The sequence below is a fragment of the Balaenoptera physalus genome, assembly GCF_965194825.1.
Source record: "Balaenoptera physalus genome assembly, chromosome: 7".
In the NCBI taxonomy this organism is placed as follows: Eukaryota; Metazoa; Chordata; class Mammalia; order Artiodactyla; family Balaenopteridae; genus Balaenoptera; species Balaenoptera physalus.
Window position 1 is genome coordinate 115,770,609 of NC_138886.1, and position 25,688 is coordinate 115,796,296.

At 44.4% G+C, this 25,688-nt stretch overlaps 1 protein-coding gene across 1 annotated transcript in view; it reads left to right on the forward strand.

The window, feature by feature from the left end:
- GATA4 (GATA binding protein 4) overlaps positions 1-25,688 on the forward strand; it is a 343,627-nt gene that overhangs the window by 237,129 nt on the left and 80,810 nt on the right. The window contains exon 2 of the mRNA XM_082468982.1: positions 20,604-22,421. The gene's annotated coding sequence lies outside the window, so the exon portion shown is untranslated. The remainder of the gene's footprint in view (positions 1-20,603; positions 22,422-25,688) is intronic.

A 25,688-nucleotide genomic window follows, 5' to 3' on the forward strand; every position in this document is an offset into this window, starting at 1 on the left:
CCAAGGCTTACAAGGAGTTAGCAGCTTGCTCATTAAGGATGGTGATGCAAGCCCAGAGGTATCCGCCCCCCAAAATTATGCTTCTTCCAAACAGCCACCTGCTGCCAACCAATACAAGCTACTTCTGTTTCCCCCACTCTCTGCTGTGATGGGAAGAGGGGAGGTGGGCGTTGGTGCTGAGGCTTCAGCCCCTGGACCTCTGCTCCTCAGGCTCAGGGCTGGACATTCACTTTTCCCCCCAAGTGAGCAGTCGCCGGAGGTCTGGCCTCCACTCAGAGAAGACTGACTTGAAAACAGGGTAGTGTTTATCCACTTATTATGACCAGATGGTGACAGGATGCCTGGCTCCCAATCCGCGACCATCTCCTGGCTCAGGAAGTCAAATCAAGGTCAGAGCCAGACTGATACGCAGAGTCCATGCAAAGTGAAATCAGGATTTTTAATGCATTTTTTGTTGTGGTAAAACACACATAAGATGTACCATCTTAACTATTTTCAAGTGTACAGCTCAGTGGCATTAAGTACACACACACTGGTGTGCTACCATCACCACCATCCATCTCCAGGACTTTGTCATTTTTTCAAACTGAAACTCCGACCCCATTAAACACTAACTCCCCCTCCCCCTACCCCTCCCCCAGCCCCTGGCACCCACCCTTCTACTTTCTGTCGGTGTGACTCTGACTACCTAGGACCTCATAGAAGTGGAATCATGCAGCGTTCGTCCCTTTGTGGCTGGCTTATTTCACTTACCATAACGACCTCAAGGTGGAATTTAGGAATTTTAAGAATCCTTTGCACAAAGTGCTGTGGCCTGGTGAATCACCGGCTCTGCTGAGGGATTCCACGCCCTTCAGCCTGCACTGGATAAACACCCAGCAACCCACGCCGGCCTCTCCCCGCGGACCACACCTTCAGCAGAGCCGTGGCACGAGAGCAGCTCCCCTCTTCACTTCTGCACACTTCCAGACCTTGCAAAAGCCCCCAGGTGTCCGGATTACTTCTCACTAACTGGTTTTAGAGGATTCTTCCCGGTGAGAGCTGCACAGGCCCCTTAATCTCATCAAGATTAAATGCATTCCCAACCACACGGGGGAGGGGGTGGTTCCCTGGGGCAGGCACCCTGAATCAGCGACCGCCTCCTGGAGCTGGAGGCTCTTGGTCGCTTCCTGTAGGGCCGGACACATGCCTACCTTATCTTCTGCCCACTTGCGCCATCCACTCAACTACCAACCAACTACCAACTTCCTAGAATTCTACAAAATGAAGACGACCCCTGAGACCCTCCCCACCCTGCCTCACTCCAGCTGCCCCACCAGCCGGCTGCCTGCCTGTGCCCACCTCACTGCTCCGGGGACAGATTCTCCATCAGTCATTCCTTGGGGGTCAAGGTCACTCATCCCTCCCACCTACCGCCCCACCCCGGCTGCCCAGACTACCCAGGCAGCTCTGCCCCACACTCCCGGGAGCACAGACCCAGGGTTGCATCACCCACACCTTTAGACCGCCGGTGCCACATGGGCAAGGACTCTGTTATTTGTCTTGGCTACACCTTTTTCATTAATTCCCTGCTGCCCTCGTTTACGGCCCCATAAAACGACAGGATTAGAGAGAAATAAATAACCAATTGGCCGTTGGCGCTCCCTTTACAGGCAAAAGGTTGGGAGGGCCCTCCTTTCCAAGTTCAAAAGTAAAAATGTCATCTTTCACCTCAATAAGGAGAGGAGTCTAGGAGGCCTTGCGTAGCTCGCCAGGCTTCCCTCCGAGCCCGGACCCGTCTCCCTCCAAAAGGTCTTCTGCCCCAAGCGAAGTCGCCCGCAGGACCCCTCTACAACTCTCGTCTCATCCCATCTCCCACCTTCCGACTCCCCACTGCCTTGTTACTCGTAACTGTCCAGAGCTGCTCCCTTTTCTCCCCCCCACCGTAGCCTTCACCACCACCCCATTTTCCTTCCCGGATCCCAGACTGATGAAGTCCTCCCCTTTTCCTGCCTTCCCAAGAAATCTGCTCTACGGGGCGTCTCTCATCTTGTTAGTAACTGATGGAGAACAAAACCAAGGGATCTTCCCCCTAAGTATCCTCCTTATCTTGTCCCAAGCATAGGGGCAGTGTGGACCACCCGCCCCAGGGGGGTGCAGGGGGACAGGCAGGGCCAGCCTGCCCTGGCTCCCAGGGAGCCTTGGACCTCTCGTGCCCCCATCCGTTATCCTGGTCGACCCTCTGGAAGACCCAGGTGACAAACCTCATCACCTCTCTCTGCGGCAGAAGCCTCACTTCCAGAGCAACTTCCCACCTCTGCATTGTAGAAGCCACCTGCCTTTTCATCTTACTCTCCGGCTCATTTGTAAAAAGTGAGGGAACCCCCTTTTCATAGACACTCAGACGCACTGCTGTCGTCCCCTCCCACGTGGGCTGGGACGCTGACCCCCCCGGCAGCTCGCCCCACGCCTCCTCAGTGCTGCCAGAGTAACGTCAGCCAGGCAACGCCGGGAGCCAGAAACCCTAAATGATTCCCTGTCTCACACAGAATGAAGTACTTGGAGCCCTGAGCACTCTGACCCCAGCTGCCCTCTCCAGAACTGCCTCCATGACCTCAGTATAAGTATCTCACCCTACAACCGAGAGTACCTACTCATCCTTCCAAGAATGGGTATGGTCTTCCCTTCTTTCAGGGAAATGTGCACTTAAGCAAGGGAGAATTTAAAGAAGGAAGCTATCATATAGTGTCTGATGGTGGTGGGAATGATCCAGGAGAGAAAGAACTGGTGAGTCTAAAGAGAGAGGGGAGGTTTGCTAAAGCCACGTCCTTGAGCATCAGGAAGGAATGGGGTCCAGTCCACAAGGCGAGGAGGGAGTGGCCTCATATAAGAGCAAGGACAGCATGGCCATGCCCAGGCAGGAAGGAAGGGACAGATGCAGGGCTGGGAGCACATGGGGGCTTCTGTTTTCTCAGTGACGTAAGAAGCTGAGACAGAGTGGGTGGGTAGGGGTGTTGGAGGTCTAGGGAGAGAGAAGGAACGAAATACAGGATGAGATCAACTATGAAAACATACATCTACACATGTGTAGCTCTGTTTCTCTGTCTACTTAACTATCTATCTACATACCAGCCCCCTCTCCCCCTACCAAGCCTGGAGAGAAATACATCAGAAGGTAATGTGAGGCTACATCTGTTTTATGGGGGTGGGGCTCCTGTTTCCGTCTTTGCATATGTTTATATTTTCCAAAATTTATCCAGTGATTGTGAATTAATTTCATGGTTAAAATAGAATTTTTCACAATAAAAATAAAATTAATTACAAGTTGGTATCTGAAGTAGAACAAAATGGTCACCTTAGAGAGCAAGTTAGGAGAATCTTAAACCAGAGTCAGCCTTGAAGGGAAAAGGCAGATTCTAACCCAAATATGAACAGAGTGGGGTCTGCTTCCTCTGTGGGGGAAGAGGCTAAGTAGTCATAATCAATCTCAATCTCTCTCTCTCCACACACATGCACGCACACGTACGCACACGCACGCACACGCACGCACACGCACGTACACGCATACACACCAGGAGATGTGGGGCCGGGAAGAGGACAGGGCTAAAATGCTGGGCTCGTCCCTCTGTTTGGAGCCCCGCATTCATGGAAATCCCATGTCCCTGCCTCTCCAAGACCAGCCCAAGTCTCACAGTCTGTCCAGTTGACGCCATGAGGACCCTGAAGCTGTCCACACGTGTGGTCTCTGCACGTGTACCTCTCAGGAAGGCAGGAGGGCACACAAGGTAGAAAATTGCAACCTGGGGAAGAAAGATGACAGCACACCATTGAAATAAGGCTGGGTTGGCTGAGCTTCTGGAAGAAACAAACACCAAGAATGAGCCTCAAATTTTGCCCATGACTGCTGGGAGAGGACGGTCCTGGGCCTTTGAGGTTGTCGCCATCTGGACCCTGAGTGTACACGGCAGTAAACGTCACGAAGATACATGACAGAAGGCCTCTTTCCAAGCTGGGCTAATGTTCCAAGCCCTGGTTGCCTTACAGACCAACAAGAATGGGTTAAAACTAAGACAGGGTGACACTAAAGCACAGGCAGCAAAAAAAAATCAGTTGGATGACAGCAAACCTAGGTGCATCTAAAGACTGAGATTCCAGGCTTTCACTCCCGTGTGGCGGGGTCAATCCCTGTTCCGGGAACTGAGATCCCGCAAGCCACACAGCGCAGCCAAAAAGAAAAAAAGACACAATCAACAGAGTGAAAAGGGCATGTTACAGAATGGCAGGAAATATTTGCAAATTCTATTTCTGATTAGGGGTTAACACCCAGACTCTATCAAGAACTCCTACAACTCGACAACAACAACAAAACCAAACAACCCCATTAAAAATGAGCAAAGGACTTGAGTACACATTTCTCCAAAGAAGACACACAAAGGGCCAATAAGTGTATGAAAGTAGCTTCACATCACTCATCATTAGGGAAATGCAGATCAGAACTAAGAAAGGAAAATAAATTTAGGTTAAATAGCTGGAGGGAAGATGCGGGCAGGCCTGTGCAATTCTGAAACGCTCTATCCCGGAAGAGTGAGGCGTCTCTTTCATTGGAGTGTTTGAAGCATGAGATTAGACTCTCTGCTCACCCCGTGTGAGTTCCGGGGCCATGAACTCGAACGCCGGCAGAGCATGCGCTGTTGCTGCCCTCCTGCACCCCCTGGGCACGCTCGCCAAGGACCAGCTGTGAAGCCGGGGAGGGACCTCGCAGCAGGTAAGAGGCGGAGCCCCGCCCAGGTCTCTGACCCCACCTCCCGCCGTCCACTCAGCACCGCCAGCTGCCACCTGCCTGACACCAACCGTCTTGAGAGGCCACCAAAATCTCAGCCACCTCTTCATGTCTAATTGCAGCCACTCTCCCTCCTCCGGTCCTCTTCGCCTCTCTGCCTCAGTCCCCATTCCTATTTCTTTATTACCAGAATCAGACTCCCTGCTCACCCGAGGCCCCTCTTTATTACCAGAATCAGACTCCCTGCTCACCCGAGGCCCCATCTTCCGTGGCTCTTACGGGTGTTCTCTTTTCTGCACAAGTTTACTGCCCACATGACCCAGCCGCTTCCCCCTTCCAGTTTGTTCTTTCCCACCAGGGCCCTTGAACCTCACGCAGCAAGGGGACCAGTTTTTTGCTTTTTTTTTTTTTTTAACATCTTTATTGGAGTATAATTGCTTTACAGTGGTGGGTTAGTTTCTGCTGTATAACAAAGTGAATCAGCTATACGTATACATATATCCCCATCTATCCTCCCTCTTGCCTCTCCCGCCCATCCTCCCTATCCCACCCCTCTAGGTGGTCACAGAGCACCGAGCTGATCTCCCTGTGCTATGCGGCTGCTTCCCACTAGCTATCTATCTGGGACCAGTTTTTAAGTCCCTCAAATCTACAAGACTTCTCCCATCAAGCGAGATGGTACCTGTCCTCTCCCCTGGGGTAGTCTAAACACACATCTCAAGAAAAAGACATTTATTGCCTAGACAATTGGAGATAAGGAAAGATCGTCTGTCTGTCCAAATGGCTTGGGCTGGGCCAGAGTTGCGGCATTGTCAGAGTGATTTTAGTACAGACCCTGCTAGACATTAGGCTCTTACAAACTCTAGATAAGGACCTGGTCTTTATAAGGCTTGGAGGAGTGGAAGGGAGGCCGGGAGTTGCATGAGAGTTGCCACTGTAGATAAGGAGAATATATATTTTGTTTAACCAGACCTGTCCTTTGGCTGGAAACCCCAATGAAGTAGCATCCATCAAATCCTTTTCTGATTTACACGAATCCCTGATTCCCCTGATAAGGAAAAGTGTAAGTCAACACAGCTCTGTTGTAATTGGGTGTTACCTGCCCAGATACCAGACTTTTTATCTACAGATTCTTTTGCTGCAGGCTCCCTTCAGCTTTATCTGCCTTGTAGGTGCGACCAAATTATCGTGTGTGTGTGTGTGTGTGTGTGTGTGTGTGTGTGTATGTGTGTGTGTGTGTTCCAAGGGCCCATTCATGAATATGTCCCAAAGAAATGCCACAGAGAATTAGTGACTTGGAATCCAATGAGGAATAAAAAGGGAGGTGGCAGGAAGATGATGGATCTATTTAATAATCATACCTAAGCCTTCCCATATTGCCTGCTCCATGGAGATATCTGCAATCCATCACCCGTAACACGGGGAAGCCAACCCCAGGGCTGCCCTGATAAGAGGCCAAGGCTGTGGTAAATCACCCCACACCTCTGGACTCAGTTTCTCCATCTATGAAAGGGAAAATTGTATCTACCACCATGTAGCTATCATGAGGATAAATGAGCTGCGTTACACCAAGTGATCTTAAAACAGGAAGGCTGGTGGATTAAATAAAGATTTACAAAGAATTATGTCTAAATGATCATTATGTATGATGTGCTTCATGACGCTGATAAATGATGCCTGGAGGGGACCCCAGAGAGAACCTACTTCCAGTGTCTCATTTTCCAGATGAAAAAAAAAAAGCACACCACCTCCACCCCCGCTTTTCCTCTGCTGGTCAGGTCAGTACCCAGGGAAGATAAGTTCAAGCTGCAAGTCACTGGTAGCTCAAAGTCCATCCTGCTACCCTGAAGAGTGATACTTAGAATTTTTAGCAAGGCAGAGAAACAGCTATGACACAACGTTAAGCAACATAGCAGAATACAAACCAGTACACATCCGGTTGCTGCAACTGTGCTGTGTGTGTGTGCCTGGGAGAAGCAGTATTTCACAATGAAAGAAAATAGTTGTGTTTGAGAGTGGGTTTTAGTTTAAAATTTCGTCTCCAATGTTACTGCTTTGGTACTGGTCTCTTAACAAGTTGGGACACTCTCTTTGCCAAAGTGTTTGTTTGTTTTATTTTTGGCTGCATTGGGTCTTTGTTGCTGCACACGGGCTTTCTCTAGTTGCAGCGAGCAGGGGCTGCTCTTCATTGTGGTGCACAGGCTTCTCATTGCAGTGGCTTCTCTTGTTGCAGAGCACGGGCTCTAGGCACGCGGGCTTCAGTAGTTGTGGCATGTGGGCTCAGTAGTTGCTACACATGGGCTCTAGAGCGCAGGCTCAGTAGTTGTGGCACACGAGCTTAATTTCTCCGCAGCATGTGAGATCTTCCCGGACCAGGGCTCGAACCCGTGTCCCCTGCATTGGCAGGCAGATTCTTAACCACTGCGCCAGCAGGGAAGCCCCTGCCAAAGTGTTTTTATACAGAAGTGTAAAAAGTACAAAAGTGCCCCCGCTCTGACTCCCCAATCCTGTTCTCCCCTGGGGTAACTAGCTTTAAGTTGGCAGTGTCTTTCTAGACATTTCTTAGATACAAACCTAGCTCTAAATATTTGCATCGATGTGTTTTTTCATTGAAAAGCGGGTGAGCCTCTCTGGTCTTGGTCTTGCTACTCAACAACCAGGAACAACCCGTCCTGGGACAACAGCGGAGGGGGGTGTTGTGCAGGATGCACTCTCCACCCAGAGACCAGGAAAATGTGACTGTGCACCAGGGTGAGGACAGTTCATTCACCTTTCTAAGGGGAGACTTTACTCCCAGAAAACACTGACTCAGCCGGGCTCCTCCCGGCCCAGCTCCTTCCCCTTCAGCCCGGAAGCACCCAAGTGTGTTGGCCTGTGGACTCAGCCCCCACTGCTGAGTCAGACGCCAGCTTGAAGGAGGGAGGCTCTGAGGCAGCAGTGAGTCAGTGTGCATGAGTGACTTGAGAAAAACCATTCAACAAGAACTGTGGGGACAGCAGGTGGAGTGGGAGGGCACTATGTGCGACATAGTATGTTCTGCGTGTGGATAATATTCCTGGGAAATCCAGCATCCTCAAGGACCCAATTCAAACACCATCTTCATAAAATATTCATTTATTCTCGACTCTGGATGCTCATAATTACTCATCCAAATGTTGGAATAGGGGACTTTCAGGATGCGGTGCCCCAGCACCCCCAAGTATAAGGACCCCCTCATTCATGCGCCATCCCCATCAACACACACCCCCCCATCCATTGACCCCAAAACAATTGTTGCAGGTTCTCCATAGTTAGAGTTGCCACATTTAGCCAATAAAAGCACAAGACACCCAGTTAAATTTTAATTTCAGATGAACAACTAATCCTGTTTTAGTGTAAGTACGTCCCATACAATATCTGGAATATACTTAGACTAAAACAGGATTTGTTGTTTATCTGAAATTAAAATTTAACTGGGCATCCTGAATTTTATCTGGCGACTCTATCCAAATTCTATATTCTCCACTGTCCAGACTACTTAATAATTTTATCTGATAATTTTATTTGTTCAAAAAGCGTAGTCTAAAGACCGAGTAGTGCCCTCTCAGAAATGGAAGCTTCCTTAGGAATATTTGCTACAATGACAAATAATCGTGTTTGAAACCTCCAAAAATTTGTTATAATCTTGACATTACCTACTTCTCCCCAAGCATCCAATAAATCCTGGTCAAAATGTACACACTCAAAATAATTCCTTTGTACATTTAGTCAGAAAGGTGCAGTGGTACCTCATTTAGTCCTTGAAATAAATTACACAGATATCTTAACATATATCTCTGTTTAGATATCTCAACCATGTGTTATATAACTGTGGACAAAACTAATCTTCATCATCTCAGCTAACATTTATATAGTTTATAGTTTATACAATACTTTCTAATTATGTTGTGCAATTGAATACAATCCTTATGAAAACCCTGTAAGGTAAGTATTTACTATCATCACCATTTTCAAGTGGGAAAACCTTATTTTATTTTTATTTTTATTTTTACTTTTACTCACAGGGACATTTTGCCAAAGAGGGGGGGTTCAGAGGAACTAGGTATCTTGTTCAACAGCAACACAAAGGGTAAATGAGAAAACTAGGTCTTAAGCCAGGGTCTTCCGATTCTAAATTCTATTCTTTTTCATCTCCACACATCCCTGATGTAAAAATAAAAAGGTTAGTGGTGCATAATCTTTGCAGAAAAATTGGAAAATATGGAAAAAGAAAAAATGTAAATCACTAGATGTGTCATCACCCAAAACAACCACTGTTAAAATGTTAGAATTAACTGTATCTCCTTCCAGACATTTTCCAACACAAACAGATCATCTAAGTATGTAGATATATAGATATAGATATAGACAGATACGTAACTGGTCTCTCCGCATACTCTATATTCACCACACCTTACTAAAGTGAGCTTTTCAAAATATCTACCTGATCATGTAATTCTCTTGATTAAAACTCTTCAAAGACGTCCCTTTTTTCTAGAGATAAAACCCAGAATCCTTACCATGGTTTACATGGCCATGAACTGGCCCAAGTCTATCTCTCCAGGCTCATCTTGATTCAATCCTCTCCCACCTTACTCTGCTCTCCAGCCACACTGATCATCTTTCATCCTTGTTAATCCAATTCACAAAAATGCTATCTCACTTATGTTTTAATTTGCATTTATATAAATTATTAGTGAAGCTTAACTTTTTTCACAGGTTACTCAGAAATTTTCATTTCTTTTTTGTGTGAAATGTCTATTCATGTCCTTCATCTAATTTTCTATTGAAGCCTTGTCTTGTTCTTATTGATTTGTAAGAGCTTTTTATATATTAAAAATGTTGACCCTTGTCTGACAGGTAAGTTGAAAACAACTTCTTCCCATGTCTTTTTTTTTTTTTTAACATCTTTATTGGAGTATAGTTGCTTTATCTTCCCATGTCTTATAGTAATATTTTGCCATACAGAGTTTTAAATTTTTATCTATTTAAACCTATAAATATTTTCCTTTATAGTTTCTATCTTTGATGTCATGCATAGAATTGTGTTTCCTACTCTGAGATTATAAAAATGTTTGGTATATTTTTTTCTACAATTTTTGTGGTTTTATTTTTTTAATTATATATTTGATCCAACTGAAATTTATTTATGTATACAGTATGAGATAACATTTGTCATTATACTTTGTTTACAAATGGTTACCCAGTTGTTCAAATGCCATTTATTGAATTATCTGTTTTTTTCTGAAATGCCACACTTATGTAGTAAACCCCTATGTATATTTCTGAACTACCTATTCCTGTTCCATTGATCTGTCTACATATTATTAAGTCAATGCCACACTGCTTTGATTACAGCTTTATAATGCTTTTTAATATTTGGTGGTCAAGTCCTCTGTGATTACTCTTCTTTCATGGTTATTCTCATCCTTTTATCTTTTCAAATAAACTTTAGGGTAAATTTGTAAAGTTCCAAAAGATATTAGTGTATCTTTCAACATTGAGTCTTCCCATCTAAGAGAACAGTATATTTCTCCATTTATGCCACCTATTTTTCCCTCCCTCAATAGAGTTTTAAATTTTTTATGATGCTCCCATCTCTGCGTTGTCAGTGAAGACCACATAGGAAGCCTCACAGCCCCACCTAGTAGTAGTGAGGCAACCACACTCTCTACTGTGATGGTGTCAGAAGAAGCATAATGGACTTTCACCACCACACACGGATAAGGAGGCTACCCTTCTTCTTGTGGTGTGAGTAGAGGGCACATGGATGAAAGTAACACGACACCTCTGATGACCTCAGACAGAATGGCATCAATAGAGGCTTACTGGGGAGCCTGAACTCCCCATAGTGTCAAAGACCTACTGTAACAGAAGATCTAAATAAAATCCAGTTTTGTAATGTAATAGGAAAAATGTCCAAGTTTCAACTGACAATCATTCATTATACCAAGAAACGGAAAAAATTCAACTTGATAAGGAGAGCCAATCAACCAAGATGACACAGATGTTAGAATTATCTGACAAAGATTTTATAGCAGCCAGAATAGAAATGCTTCAACAAGTGATTACGAAGACACTTGAAATGAATGAAAAAGCAAAAACTCTTAGTAAGGAAAGAGAAGATAAAGAAGAATCAAATGGAAATTTTAGAACTGAAAAACACATTAACCAAAAGAAAAATGTCGGTAGATGGACTCACTAGCAGGATGGAGGGGACTGAGGTAAGAATCAGAGAACTTGAGAACAGAGCAATAGAAATTATCACCCAATCTGAACAATAGAGAGAAAATAGACTTAAAAATGAACAGAAGGGACTTCCCTGGTGGCGCAGCGGTTAAGAATCTGCCTGCCAATGCAGGGGACACAGGTTCGAGCCCTGGTCCGGGAAGATCCCACATGCCTCGGAGCAACTAAGCCCGTGCGCCACAACTACTGAGCCTGTGCTCTAGAGCCCGCGAGCCACAACTACTGACCCCATGTGCCACAACTACTGAAGCCCACGCGCCTAGAGCTCGTGCTCCACAACAAGATAAGCCACCACAATGAGAAGCCTGCACACCGCAACAAAGAGTAGCCCCCGCTCGCCACAACTAGAGAAAGCCCATGTGCAACAATGAAAACCCAACGCAGCCAAAAAAATCAAATTAATTAATTAATTAATTTTTAAAAAACGAACAAATTCATAGACAATGGGATGATAACAAAAAAAAAATTAACATTCAATTCATTGGTGTCCCAGAAGAGAGAAGAAAGGGGCAAAGCAGAAAAAGAATTCAAAAAAGACTGAAAATTTCCAAATTTGGCAAAAGATATAAACTTAGAGATTCAAAAAGTTGAGTGAACCTCAAACAGGATAAATCTAAAGAAATCCATGCCAAAACTCATCACAGTCAAACTTTGAAAAAATAAAGACAAAGTCTTGAAAGCAGTGAGAGGAAAATGATATCCTATGTATGGGGGAAAACTACTGGAATGACAGCAGACTTCTCAGTGGAAACCATAGAGGCCAGAAGAAGTGGCATAATATTTTCTAAGTGCAAAAAGAAAAGAATTGTCAACCCAGAATTCTATATTTGGCAAAAATATCCATCAAGAATGAGGGTAAATCAAGGCATTCTCAGATGAAGGAAAACTAAGAGGATTTGTTTCCAAAGACATGTATTAAAAGGATGGCTAAAGGAAGTTGTCTAAACAGGAAAGGAATGATAAAAGAAGGAAACTTGGAAGAAAGAAAGAACAACATAAATAGAAAAATATGACTAAACACAATAGATTTTCCTTCTCTTCTTGGTTTTTTAAAATTATATTTGGCAGTTGAAGCAACAATTATAACACTGATGTGGTTCTCACTGTATGTAGACAATTATAAATGCAAGAGAGTAAAGGAACATAAAGGGAAGTCAGTTTTCTACACTTCACTCAAGCTGGTAAAATCCTGATACCGGTAGACAGTGATAAGTTCCATACGTATAATGTAATACCTATGCACCCACTAAAAGTGCTGTATGAAGAAATATATTCAAAAACACCATAGGAACACCATCAACCAACAGGATATAATCAACATTTATGCCACATTCCACCCAACAACAGCAAATACATATTTTTTTCAAATGTCCATGGAACCAATATAGACCATATCCTGGGTCATAAGACAAACTACAACAAATTTAAAAGAATTGAGGGACTTCCCTGGTGGTCCAGTGGATAAACTCCACGCTCCCAATGCAGGGGGCCTGGATTCGATCCCTGGTCGGGGAACTAGATCCCGCATGCATGCCACAACTAAGAAGTCCACATGCCGCAACTGAAAGATCCCACGTGCCGCAATGAAGACTGGGCACAGCCAGAATAAATAAATGAATAAAAATTTAAAAAGAAAATAAAAGAATTGAAATCATACAGTGTGTGTTCTCTCCCACAATGAAATCAAACAAGAAATCGGTAGCAGAAAAATAATGGGAAATCTCTATACATTTAGAAACTAAACAAGACACTTCTAAATAATCCATCGTTCAAAGAGGGCATCTCAAAGAAAATCACAAAACACGTTGAACTGAATGAAAATGAAAACACAACATTAAAAAATTTGAGAGACACAGCTAAAGCAGTGCTGAGAAGGAAATTTATAACACTAAATGCTTATATTAGAAAAAGAGGAAAAGTCTCAAATCAGTCATCTAAGCTCCCACCTCTAGAAGCTAGAAAAATAAGAGCAAAACAAATCCAAAGCAAGTAGGAGGAAGAAAATAATAAAGGCAAGGTTAAATATCAATGAAATTGAAAACAGGAAAAAAATAGAGAAAAATCAATGAAACGAAAATCTGGCTCTTTGAAAAGATCGGTAAAATTGGCAAAACTCTAGAAACACTGAAAATTTTAAAAAGAGAGAGAAGATGCAAGCTACCAAGATCAGGAATGAAATGAGGGACATCATTTCAGACCCTGCAGACATCAAAGAATAATACGGGAATAATGTGACTAATTCTACACACATACGGCTGATAACTTAGATAAGATGAACCAATTCCTCAAAAACTACAAACTACCACAACTTACTTAATATGAAATAGACCATTTGAATAGCCCTATAACTCTTAAGAAAATTGAATTTATAATTTAATTCCCCCCAAAAGAAATATCCAGACCCAGATGATTTTACTGGAGAGTTCTACCAAATGTTATGAATATGAAGAAATATCACCAGTTCTACACAATATCACCTCCAGAAAATATAAATGGAAGAAACATTTCCCAATGCATTTTATGAGGCTAGTGTTACCAAAACAAGACTAAGGAATACACAAAAAAGAACACAACAGACCAATATCTCTCATTTATATAGACGCAAAAAACTTAACATAATGTTAGCAAATAGAATGCAGCAATATATAAAAAGAATTATATACCACCACTAGTGAGATTTATTCCAGGTATGCAAAGTTGGTTCAATATTTGAAAATTAATCAGTGTAAGCCACCGCATTAATAGGCTAAAGAAGGTAAGTCATGGGATCATATCGATTGGTACAGAAAAAAGCTTTTGATAAAATTTGACACCCATTCATGACAAAAACTCTCTGAAAAGCAGAAATAGAGGAAAATTTTCTCGACTTGATAGAGAGCTTTTACAAAAGATCTACTGCTAACATTATACTTAACAGTGAAAGACTGAATGTTTACTCCCTAAGACTGAGACTAAGACAAGGGTTTCCACTCTCACCACTTCTGTTCAACATAGTACTAGAAGTTCTAGCCAAAACAATAAGGCAAGTAAAGGAAATAAAAGGAATACAGATCAGAAAGGAAGAAATAAAAGCATTCCTATTTGCAGATAACATGATCATCTAAAGAGAAAACCCTAAAGAATCTACCAAAAACACATCTCTAGAACGAATAAATACGTTCAGTAAGGTTGCAGGATACAAGATCAACAATTCATTACATTTCCACATACTAGCAATGAACATGTGGAAGTTGAAATTAAAAGTACAATACTGTTTACAATTGCTGAAAAAATTAAATAATTAAGAGTAAGTCTAAAGAAACATGTTGTTTTGTTATATAGAACTGTATATGAAAAATTATAAAACACTGGTAGAAGAAATCAAAGAAGATCTAAATAAATGGAGAGACATACCATGTTTGTGGATTGGAAGACTCAACAGAGTAAAGATGTCAATTCTCCCAAAATTCATATATAGTTTTAATGCAATTCTTGTGAAAATATCAGTAAGACTTTTTGTAGCTACAAACAAGATTATTTATGTAATAAATAGAAAGAAAAATTTATGTCGAAATACAAAAGAATTAGAATGGCTAAAATAATTTTGAAAAAGTAGAATAAAGTGGGAGGAATCATTCTACCTGATTTCAAGACTTACTATATAGCTATCGTAACCAAGACTGTATAACACTGGTAGAGAAATAGATTCAGTGATCAATGGAACAGAATGGAGAATGCAGAAACAGACTCATACAAGTACAGCCAGCTGATTTTTGACAAAGGAGCAAAAACAACTCAATGGAAGAAGGATAGTCTTTTCAACAAATGGCACTGGACCAACTGGATCGCCACAGGTAAAACAAATAAATAAATCTTGAGCTAAACATACACCTTATACAAAACTAACTTAAAATGGGTCATGGATTTAAATGTAAAATGTATTGGTAGAAAACTTTTAGAAGAAAACATCAGAGAAAATCTTCAGAACACAGGGCTTGGTGAAGGTTTCTTAGACCTGACACCAAAACTACAATCTATAAAAGAAAAATCAGTAAATTGGACTTCATAAAAATTAAAAACTTTTCTCAGTGAAAGACCCTCTTAAGAATAAGGACAAATTAGAGACAGGGAGAAGATATTTGCAAAGCACATATCTAGCAAAGGATTCATATCTAGACTACATAAAGAACTCTCAAAGCTCAACAGTGAAAAACTAAACAACCCAATTAGAAAATGGGCAAAAGACATGAAGAGACATTTCACTGAAGAGGATATACAAATGGCAAATAAACATATGGAAAGATTTTCAACATCACTGGCCAGTGGGAAAATGCAAATTAAGACCACGATAAATATCACTACACACCTATCAGAAGAGCTAAAATTAAAAATAATGATGATACCAAATGCTGTCAGGGATGCAGAAAAACTGGTTGTCTCATACGTTGCTGGTGGAATGTAAAATGGTACGCCCACTCTGGAAGACAATTTGGTGGTTTCTTACAAAACTAAATGTACACTTTACCATATGACCCAGCAATCACACTCCTGGGCATTTGTCCCAGAGCAATGAGAACCATGTCCACATCAAAATCTATTTGCAATTACTTTTAGCTGTTTCATTTACCATAGCTAAGAGCTGGAAACAACCAAAATGTCCCTCAGTAGGTTAATGGTTAAATAAACAGTGGTGCATCCATAGCATGGGGTTCCACTCGGCAATGAGAAGGAATGAATTAATGGTACAGGCAAAAACTTGGTTGGATCTCAAGGACATTATGCTGATTAAAAAAGCCAATCTCACAAGATCACATACTGTATGACTTCATTTATATAACATGCTCAAAATAACTAAGTTACAGAGATGGAGAAAATTGGTGGTTGCCAGGGATTTAGGATGTTGGGAGGGAGGGGAATGAGTGTGACTATGAAGGAGTAGCACGAGGGAAGTCTTTGTGGCGATGGAAGGGTTCTGTATCTTGATTGCAGCAGTGGTTACATGAATCTACATGTGAGAAAATGACACAGAACTATACACACTGCACCATGTCAATTTCCTGGTTTTGATATTGTACTCTAACTATGTCAGATGTAATCACTGAGGGAAACTGGGTAAAGAGCACATGTACTCTGTGATTTTATATATGTATGCAAATCAGTGGTGTATCAGCCAGCAGTCAAGGGACTTTCCTATGAGAAAAGCCCGTAAAGGGAAGAGCATTGGTAATGAGTCTTCTCCTCACACTTTAGTAGCACGTTATCTCTTTTAATTAAACATGGGTGCTGGTCTGGGATGAGAACAATGACGGCACCTTCTTCCTTTTAAAACATGGAATGTCAAAGGAAGGCTAGAATGTGATATAAGTTGCTTGTCACACCATAAGAAGAAAGGAGATTTCGTTCATTCGATTCCACAGTCTCCTCGTTTGTAAGGACCCGTCAGTCAATAAGATCATTGTATTCTGTGTGTGCAGTCCTGTGTTAGGACTTTTTCAGCTCCAAGTGCCTAAAACAATTCAGATTAGTTTAATAAAGGCAGAGTTGAATCTAGGGGATTAAAATATGTCATAAGGGCCCTCATGACCCAGCAGGCTCTCTTCCACGAGTGGAGCCCGAAGATGCACATCCCGCCAGCTTTGGAACCCAGCTGGGATAGACAGATAGCTTTCTCACCATTGCTTCCAGCTAGAAAGTCTCGGGAAAATTCCGAGTACATCTTCAAATTGGCCAACTTTGGACATTTGCTCCAACTAAGCCTAAGTGTCCCATAGAAAAGAGGATTCTGCCACTTGAAGAAGGTATGAGAGAGAGGCCAAGACCTGGGACCAGCCCTCCAAAGGAGTCCTCTCTGCCCTTGAAAAGGAAATTATCAGGTGGTCCCCACCCCTGCAGGCCTGGTGTCCCAAAGAAGAAACAAGATGAACCCAAATGCACAATGTGCATATAAACACGAGAGGTAGGAGACGGCAAATATGCACACATAGAACATCAGCTTTATGGAGACATTGATCTGAGAGGATGCCAGTGAAGTGTGAATAAGGAAATGCTGAACTGGTCTCTGAAGTGCCTGGAGGGGCTGGATTCAGATGGCTCTCAAGCGGGGAGACGTCCAGGAGCAGTTTCAAAGGAGGGGAAGCGTTTTGCCTCTTGAGCACACAAGATTAATGGGAGGGTCCAATGAGAAAACACATGTGATCGCTTGGTCACTGTCACCTGCAACCCAATTTGTTGTTGGTGTGATTTAGCAGAGAGCGTGAGGAGGACATCGCCAACCTGAGGAGGGCACAGTGAGGGGTTCAGAGTCGGCGGGCACAGTGAGAAACATGTCAGGGTTCAAGGGCCTTCTGTGAAACGAGGTAAAATAGAAGGATAAGAGAACGTGCACATGAAGAGCTCAGGGTGGTGCGTGGTGCACGGTGAGAACCCGGAGTACTGCCACGGTTCACAGCCATGGTCCTGGTTCAACAAGTCAACGTGGGGGAGAGGAGGGAGCGGGTGAGGTCAGACATAGGAGGCCGACCCAGAAGATGAAGCCAGAATGGGGTTAGACCAACAAAACCCCGAGGGCCACTCCAACTAGAGAGCCTGGGATTTTCTCTAAGAAACTCTCAGTAAACATTGATTAGATCCAACCAAATTACAGCCCGGGTGAAGGGAACGCTCTGGATTTAGATAGTGGTGATGGTGGCACAGCCCTGTGAATACAGTAAAAACCACCAAACTCTACATTTTAAAATAAGGAATTTTATGATATGTGAAACATATCTCAATTTTTTAAAAAAACCAAAGCCTGACAGGCTGGAGCAGAGAGCAAAGGTCAGAACAGAGCGGACATGCAGAGTCAAGTCAGAGCCTGGCCCTGAGGCCACTTGTCTTCAAACTGTCACTACCTCTGCCCACGTCGCAGGGACTTCAGGTAATTCTTCAGGCAATGAGGTCTTCTGGAGACCCAGGCCCAAATAGAGTGCCCACCCTGACCAGCATTTAGTCACCTTGCGACCTCCTGGTCCCCAGGGGACATTCTTACCAGCAGTAATGTCACCACAATGGGGGGAGCCACCACCAAGCACAACATAGCCATGAGCTCCTGGGCCTGCAGGAGGGTTCCCGGACAGACAGCCGGAACTTGTCAGACGGCTGTCCACAGATCTCCTGCCTGGATGCAGGTCAGCATAGGTAGCCAGAACAGGATCACTGGGCTGAATGCAAGCCTCCTCTTCTGCCCACAGCTAATAACATTAATAATATTTATTTGTTTGTTTGTTTGTTTATTCATTTATGTGCCAGGCATCACACTAAGTGATTCCCATCTCATTTAACCTTCACAGGAACCCTCTGAGAGAAAAATTATTATCATACCCATTTAACAGATTTGAAAATTGAGGCCTAAAGATGTTCATTAGTTTGCTCACACAAGAGTAAGAAATGTGATTTCTGGAGACTGTCTTTTAATTACATGTTCAATATCAAACAGCCCAGAAAAAGGACAGTCTTCAGAAGAAAAGTCAGAATTTTAGAGTGATCTGGTGAAGGGGGAGGGGCTGGTGGTGACAAAGACTGTCCCTTTCTACCTTGTACTGTACTTTTAATTTTAGCAGTGAATATGTAACAGTTCAACAATAAAAACTAATAAAAAGTGTGTGTGTGTGTGTGTGTGTGTGTGTGTATGTGTTTGAAGACCAGGGACAGTGGACCTAAAACAGGTGATCCTCAGAAAGTCTCTCTCTGGACCTCTCCCTGGGGTGGGTTTTGAGTGGTTTTTAGAGAGTTCTGGCTGGTTTTGTCAGTAGTTACAGCATCTTCATCGTCCCTGGGGTTTACCCTCTGACAGAACAGGACAAGCAGGGGAGTGTATATGACAGTAAGCCAGACCAGCACAGTAAAGAGCAGCTGGCAGGGGGCTTCCTTATCCCTTCCCTAACCTGGGTTCCTGGGCACGTCTCACCACCCCACCCCCCGTGCAGTGAGGGCCCGAGGGCTCCCATCCCTTCCAGGAAAGGCTGGTAGTGGCCTGGGCTGGATAACTAGAGCCCCAAGCTAGGCCTCAGGATGATAGAGTTTCAGATTCCCCAAAATATACAAAACCTCTGGAAAGTTCGAAACCACAGGGGACAAAAATGGGCTTCCCTCCACCTCACAAAAAAAGTTCAGTAATGTAAGGAGAAACAAAAATACGTGAGGTTTCATTAATGCTCCCATGATTATTTTTACTTTTTAAATTTCTGAACACGAAAATGTGCTGTCTACGACTTGCGTTTCTTTCCTTGACATCGCTGGCTGGGCAGGGATGCTGTGAGGCCCCCGACTTGTGGTCACATGTAGAAGACAGAGGCAAAAGACGGCAGAGCTGAAGTTGGGAACTTCTGAGCAGGCAGGGAGACCTGCCCGGATAGAGCCCCACCTGAGGTAAGTGGGTGTTGCTGTCCCAGCTCTTCACTTCTTAGGGGGAGGGAGACCTCCTCTCCCCATTTTAGATCAGAACTCCACAAGGGGTAGAAAAAAACAGTATGGTGGCTTCTCAAAAAATTTAACCTACACTGGTCCATATGATCCAGCAATTCCACTTCTGGGGATATACCCCAAAGGAACTGAAAGCACACCTAGAACAGATGCTTGCACACCCCTATTCATAGCAGCATTCTTTGCAAAAGCCAGAATGACCATCCACGGATAAGGGGTAAACAGAAGTGCTAGATGCATACAATGGAATATTATTCAGCCTTCAAAAGGAAGGAAATTCTGACACAGGCCACAACATGGATAGACCATGAAGACATTGTGCTGAGTGAAATAAGCCAGTCATAAAAGGACAAATACTGTCTGATTCCACTTACATGCGGTACCCAGAGCAGTCAAATTCATAGAGACAGGAAGTAGAATGACGGGTGCCAGGGGCTGCGGGGAGGAGGGGATGGGGAGCTGTTATCTAATGGGGACAGAGTTTAGGTTGGGAAGATGAAAAAGTTCTGGAGGTGGATGGTGGTGACGGTTGTACAGCAACCTGAATACACTTAGTGTCACTGAACTGAACTTAAAAATGGTTAAGATGGTAAATTTTATGTTATATATATATATATATTTATTACCATAATATTTTTTAACATCTTTATTGCAGTATAATTGCTTTACAATGTTGTGTTAGTTTCTGCTGTATAACAAAGTGAATCATCTATACGTATACATATATCCCCATATCCCCTCTCTCTTGCTTCTTCCTCCCACCCTCCCTATCCCACCCGTCTAGGTGGTCGCAAAGCACGGAGCTGAGCTGATCTCCCTGTGCTATGCAGCTGCTTCCCACTAGCTATCGATTTTACATTTGGCAGTGTATATATGTCCATGCCACTCTCTCACTTCGTCCCAGTTTACCCTTCCCCCTCCCCCTGTCCTCAAGTCCATTCTCTACATCTGCGTCTTTATTCCTGTCCTGCCCCTAGGTTCATCAGAACCACATTTTTTTTTTTTTTGGATTCCATATATATGCGTTAGCATACGGTATTTGTTTTTCTCTTTCTGACTTACTTCACTCTGTGTGACAGACTCTATGTCCATCCACCTCACTACAAATAACTCAATTTCGTTCCTTTTTATGGCTGAGTAATATTCCATTGTATATATGTGCCACATCTTCTTTATCCATTCATCTGTCGATGGACACTTAGGTTGCTTCCATGTCCTGGCTATTGTAAATAGTGCTGCAAAGAACATTGGGGTGCATGTGTCTTTTTGAATTACCATAATAATTTTTTAAACTACATGAAGGGAGACTACATGGGAACAGTCCTCTGGTAAATATAAGAGACCCCCCTGAAGAAAGCAGGCATGGCTCTGCTTCTGCAGCTCGTCTTGTCCTTCTCAGCCCACACTTTAGGAATTTTAATGATCTGACACCACAGGGAGTTGTACACTAAAATCTTCCTGTGGCATAGTTTCTACAAGTTATTTGGCAGGAGAAGAGTGTAAAGACAGATAACAATAATAGACACCTTATTTATCACTTCCAAAAATATTCATAACTAAAAATTCTTGGAAGGGAAAAATATTTATTTTCCCTTATGCTTTCCCTTTTTTCCCAGGCCTTCATCTCTCTAGTTCCTTTTCCACCAAACATTTGTTCTTTGACTTCTGGCAATTCATTTACCTTTTCTGTTTCAGGTTCCTAGTCTACATTTGGAAATCAGTAATAACTTTTATGTTCTCTCCTTTCCTTGCAGAGATTGTTGTAAGAATCCTGGAGACTGGGAAGAGGGAAATATGTAAAAATATAAAGCCATTGTGTTTATTCTTACTATTATTAAGAACTGCCTTTGGGAGATACTGACTCCTCAGGTGAGACTTACCCTAAATTATGCCAGACGCGACCCAAGAGAATTACACAGCAGGCCTGTCAAGAGAGATCTGCTTCGCCTGGTCCCTCAAATCACACCACAGCTGCTGCTTCCTGTTTCTTTCTGTGTGCCTAGCACAGCCCTGCAATCCTGGGTCATTTGTGGGCAGGGAAACGTGGTAGCCAGTAGCGCTGTACATCCCTGCAGTGTAAAAGGATGAACTCCCCGTCACCAGGAGTATTCAAATAGAGTGCAGATAATCACATCGCAGGGAATTCCTGCTTTGGGCAGGAGGTTGAAATTCTGTGTTCTCTTCCAATGCTTAGAATCCATTGATTTCTTTATTACTGGATTAGGAATCAATTGATCTGAATCCAGTGTGGGCTCCATGCCCTTCCTTGCTGTGTGACTGGACCACAGCCATGTTCCTAACCTCTCTGAGCTCAGTTGTCTCAATTATCTCTTATTATGTAACCTGCCCAACTGCTCCTGTCCTGAGGAGCCCAGGAAATGCTACCGGAGCAAGGGCTTTGAAAATCTGTTATTTTTTATTGCCATGCTAGGAAGAATAGTACTGCTGTTATTATTATTCCTGCCCTCAGAGGATGACTGCATGACCCAAGCAAAGACCACAAAGCAGCCCTCCCTGCTCAGAAGGGAAGGACTAGAGCCTGAGAGGGACTTGGGCTGGAGAAGCCACACTCTGAATCAGCATTTCTCCCCAAGAACAGTGATTCCTTCAGTTTCTTTCCTGTTGATCTCCGGTCCTTCCGAGTGACCTTTCAGAAGCATCTCTGGAACCTTGTGAACATTGACTTTTTTTTTTAATGTCCAACCAGGGCTTCAATCCCTAGCAGGGTTTCCTTCTACTTGTACACATACCAAAAAAGAAAAAAAGGCTTGCTGAATTAATGAACCACTTCCCTTATCTATTTTTCCTGTTATCTAATTCCGAGGGGAAAGCTGGGAGCTCCGAGGGAGCTGGGAGACAGCTCACAACGCCTCCCTCCCACACGCTGAGAACAGCCTGGAGTCCCCGGGACTGAGGGACGCTGTGAGGAGCCGCAGGGACACCGCTCCCACCGTGGGTGAGTCCCCTCCTGGCCCCCGTGGTGACCCCTTCATCAGGGCAGAGAGGGAGATGCACCGAGGGAGCCGGGAGGGCCAGGAGCAGGGGGGCTGGAGGATAGAAGGTCGGTCGGGGAAGGAGGGCAGAGAGAGGACCAGCCAGTGTGGACTGAGGGTGTGCAGAGGCTCTCAGGCCTTGGGGACAGGAAAGATGAGATTCTTTGCAGGCCAAGCCACAGAGCCAAGGCTTGCTTTCCCACTCTCGCTCTCTGGTTTATTTTCTTGGTTTCTCTTTCTTACAATTGGGTGTCATTTTAGTTTCGCCATTTTCTGTTTCGGCTTCCCACTTGAACAATCAGAAATTGATGGGGATGGGCAGTCTCTCAAGAAACAACAAATAAATACACGCCACACGAAAAATCAAACGATCTGACCAGGTGCCCCTGGGTCCTCTTGCCTTTGCTTCCTCCAACCGTCCCAGATCACATGGCTTTCCCCTGGGGTCCCTGCTGTGGATGCTCTGTCTTGAGAACCGGTTAGAAAGTTTAGGAGAACCCTTCCTGACCCAGGTCAGACCTGCCTGGGATGCTTTCAGGGCAGAAAATCTCACTGGCGTTTTTTGTTGGTTTCACTGGTGAGTTAGTAAATAGGCCTCGTGGCCTTCAGGATCTGATAATTTTCTTCACCTATTCACAGGTCAAGGGTCAGTCAGGCTTGGTGTCGGGTTTAATTTTTCCTTAATTCTGGAGCCAGACATGTGACGGGAAGGAGGGGGTGAAGGTGGGTCTTAACAGGTGTACCTCAATGATTGTATTTCTCTTCCCCAAGCCCACTTTGCGCTTTCAAGAGCTTGGTTGCATATGCTTTTTGCAAACAAATCGAAATTACCTCTGCTACCTATAAACCCATTGTTTGGGCAAATGAGCTTTGCATCTTATTTGTAGCTGAGAAAAGGGCTGAGTCGGAAAGAAAAGGAGATACAGTGGTAAAGACAGAGGGGCAGCTTTGAAAGCACACGGGTAGAGAATGGCCAACCATTGCTTAAAAACGAAGGCTCTGGGAGAGTTTGAAACCACGCGGGTTATCTGAGCTTCGTCCACTTGCCCAAAGGTTGAAGACACACAATGGGGTATTTTAACTCTGTAGCCTCAGGAGGACTAAACAAGCGCTCATCTGGAATTGGGAAGGATTTAGCGCAAAGTCCCTTGGTGTCTGAATAGTTACTACAAATATTAACTCTGCAAAGCAGAGAATGGAAACTTGTTCCTTCTGCTATGTTTCCCTCAAACCGGCTTCCAGCGGGGTGATTCAAAAGCTGTCTCAAAACTCACCCTGATCTGCCTTACTTATCTTTCCCCTGCCCAACTCTGGTTCCCTTAACCCTCCCCATTTCCCCCCAGGGCTGATATTCTCATTCTTCTGTGTGTTCTCCAAAATTAAGGGAATTTGAGAGGTTTACAGCAGGGCAAGATCAGGGAAGCGCCCCTCTGAATTGAGGGAAAACCTTACTGTGAAAGGCTACTAGAATCCCATCACAAAATTGATTTGGCTTTTTTATTAATAGTAGTAATGTGCTGGATTTTGTTTGTTTCTTTCTGTTAGTCTTATTTGATTAAATCAGCCTAGCGTAAAAAGATATTTAAAAGTCCCACTTTATGAACCTTTTTTTTTTTTTTACAGAATTCATTAGAGTTCATGTTTAGCAAAATAGACATTTCCTGTTTCCTCTAAAGAATTTGTCTCTGAAAGTGACTGCATTTGTGAATTCGATTGGCAGGGAGGGGGGAAATCTTAGTTTTGTGTGCTTGGTACTGAGGAAATGTTAAGTTGCTCTTTATCCCTGTTCTATTTCTCAAACCCAATAAAATATCCATTTCAAATGACTTTCTAATGCCTTGTTATATTTGCCAAGTGATTTATGGGAGGAAGATTCTAGCTCGGCATGTGTAAGTCCAGAGATGGTTTAGAGCTGGGGCAGCACAGAGACTGAAGCAATTCAAGCGATCAATCTCCAACTGTCTAAACACAGCACCAAGTGGAGATTCGAGACAATTATCCGAATAATTGGGGGGGGGGGAGGCACTTTCACCTGAACTATCTAGATAAAGGGGCGACACGGGAAAATGTGCGTGGCCCTGAGGGCTCTGCCTCGGCTCTCTCCACGATCACGCGAATTCGGGAGATTTTTCTCTAGGTTCTCCGATTAGAGTTGGGCATGGGAAAGGAAGGAGAGGTTTCTGGAAAAGCTTAAAAGGGGCTCCCGCCGCGCCACTGGGAGAGGGGGGCCTGCGCCGCGGGACGCCCCCGCTGGGTCTGATAAAGTCCCGAAGCCGATCTAAGGTCAATAAACCAGGCGGCGTCAGGCTCCGGCGGAGGGTCGGAAAGGACAGGGGCGGGAGGGGAAGAGAGCAATCTCGAGGCTGTCGGCGGAATGAAAAGGAGCCGAGGACCGAGGAGGTCCCAGTCCGGGCGCCGGCGTGGGGCGCTCGGGGCCGAGCCTGGGCCGCCGTGCTGGGCGCGCAGCCCGCGGGAGGGAGTAGGGAGGGCGGACTGGGTGGGGTCCCCGCGGCGTTGACGGCGACCCTGAAAGTGTCCCGGGTCCTGGGCAAACAGACCTAACTCCGCCGAGAGTGTGAAGAAGGGAACGAAAAGTTTGGGGGGAAAAAATTAAGGAACGGAGGAGGGGTGAGATGGAGACTCCCAAATAATGAGGACACTCAAAAAAAACTACTGGGAACCCTCAAAGAGCCAGAGAATTGTCCCCAAATAAGAAAACTTAGGGAAAGGATGACAGTATTAATCACTAGTCATCAATTTGCATCCCTTTTGTATGGCGCTTAAAAGTTTACAAATGCCTTTTACCTAGAGTTCTTGTTTCTCCCACTGTTCGCATGGCGAGAAAAGAGACTGCAAGAAGATATTGTGCCCAAAGTTACAGCACATCGCCAGGGTCCCCCGCAAAGGGGCTCGAACCGGTTGCTAAATGACTCGTCCTCATCCGAGAAGAGCTTCCCAGGAGACAGCCCGGATGAGAAGTACGCAGCTCTGCGGAAACCTGGTGGATGGAAGCCTGGAAAAGCGCTTCGGGGCTGCTACCCTCCCGGATCGGGCCCCTCCGGCCGAGCCGTCTAGGGCAAAGCCCGAGTGCGGGTAGGGGACGAGGTGGTGGTTGTGGAGGGGACTCCCCTGGAGGCTCGCAGGGTCCCCGCTGACACCGCGCCCTAGAACCGCCGGGCCTCTGCAAGTATACACCAGCGCCCTTGAGCTCTTTCCACTCTCCTGCGCTC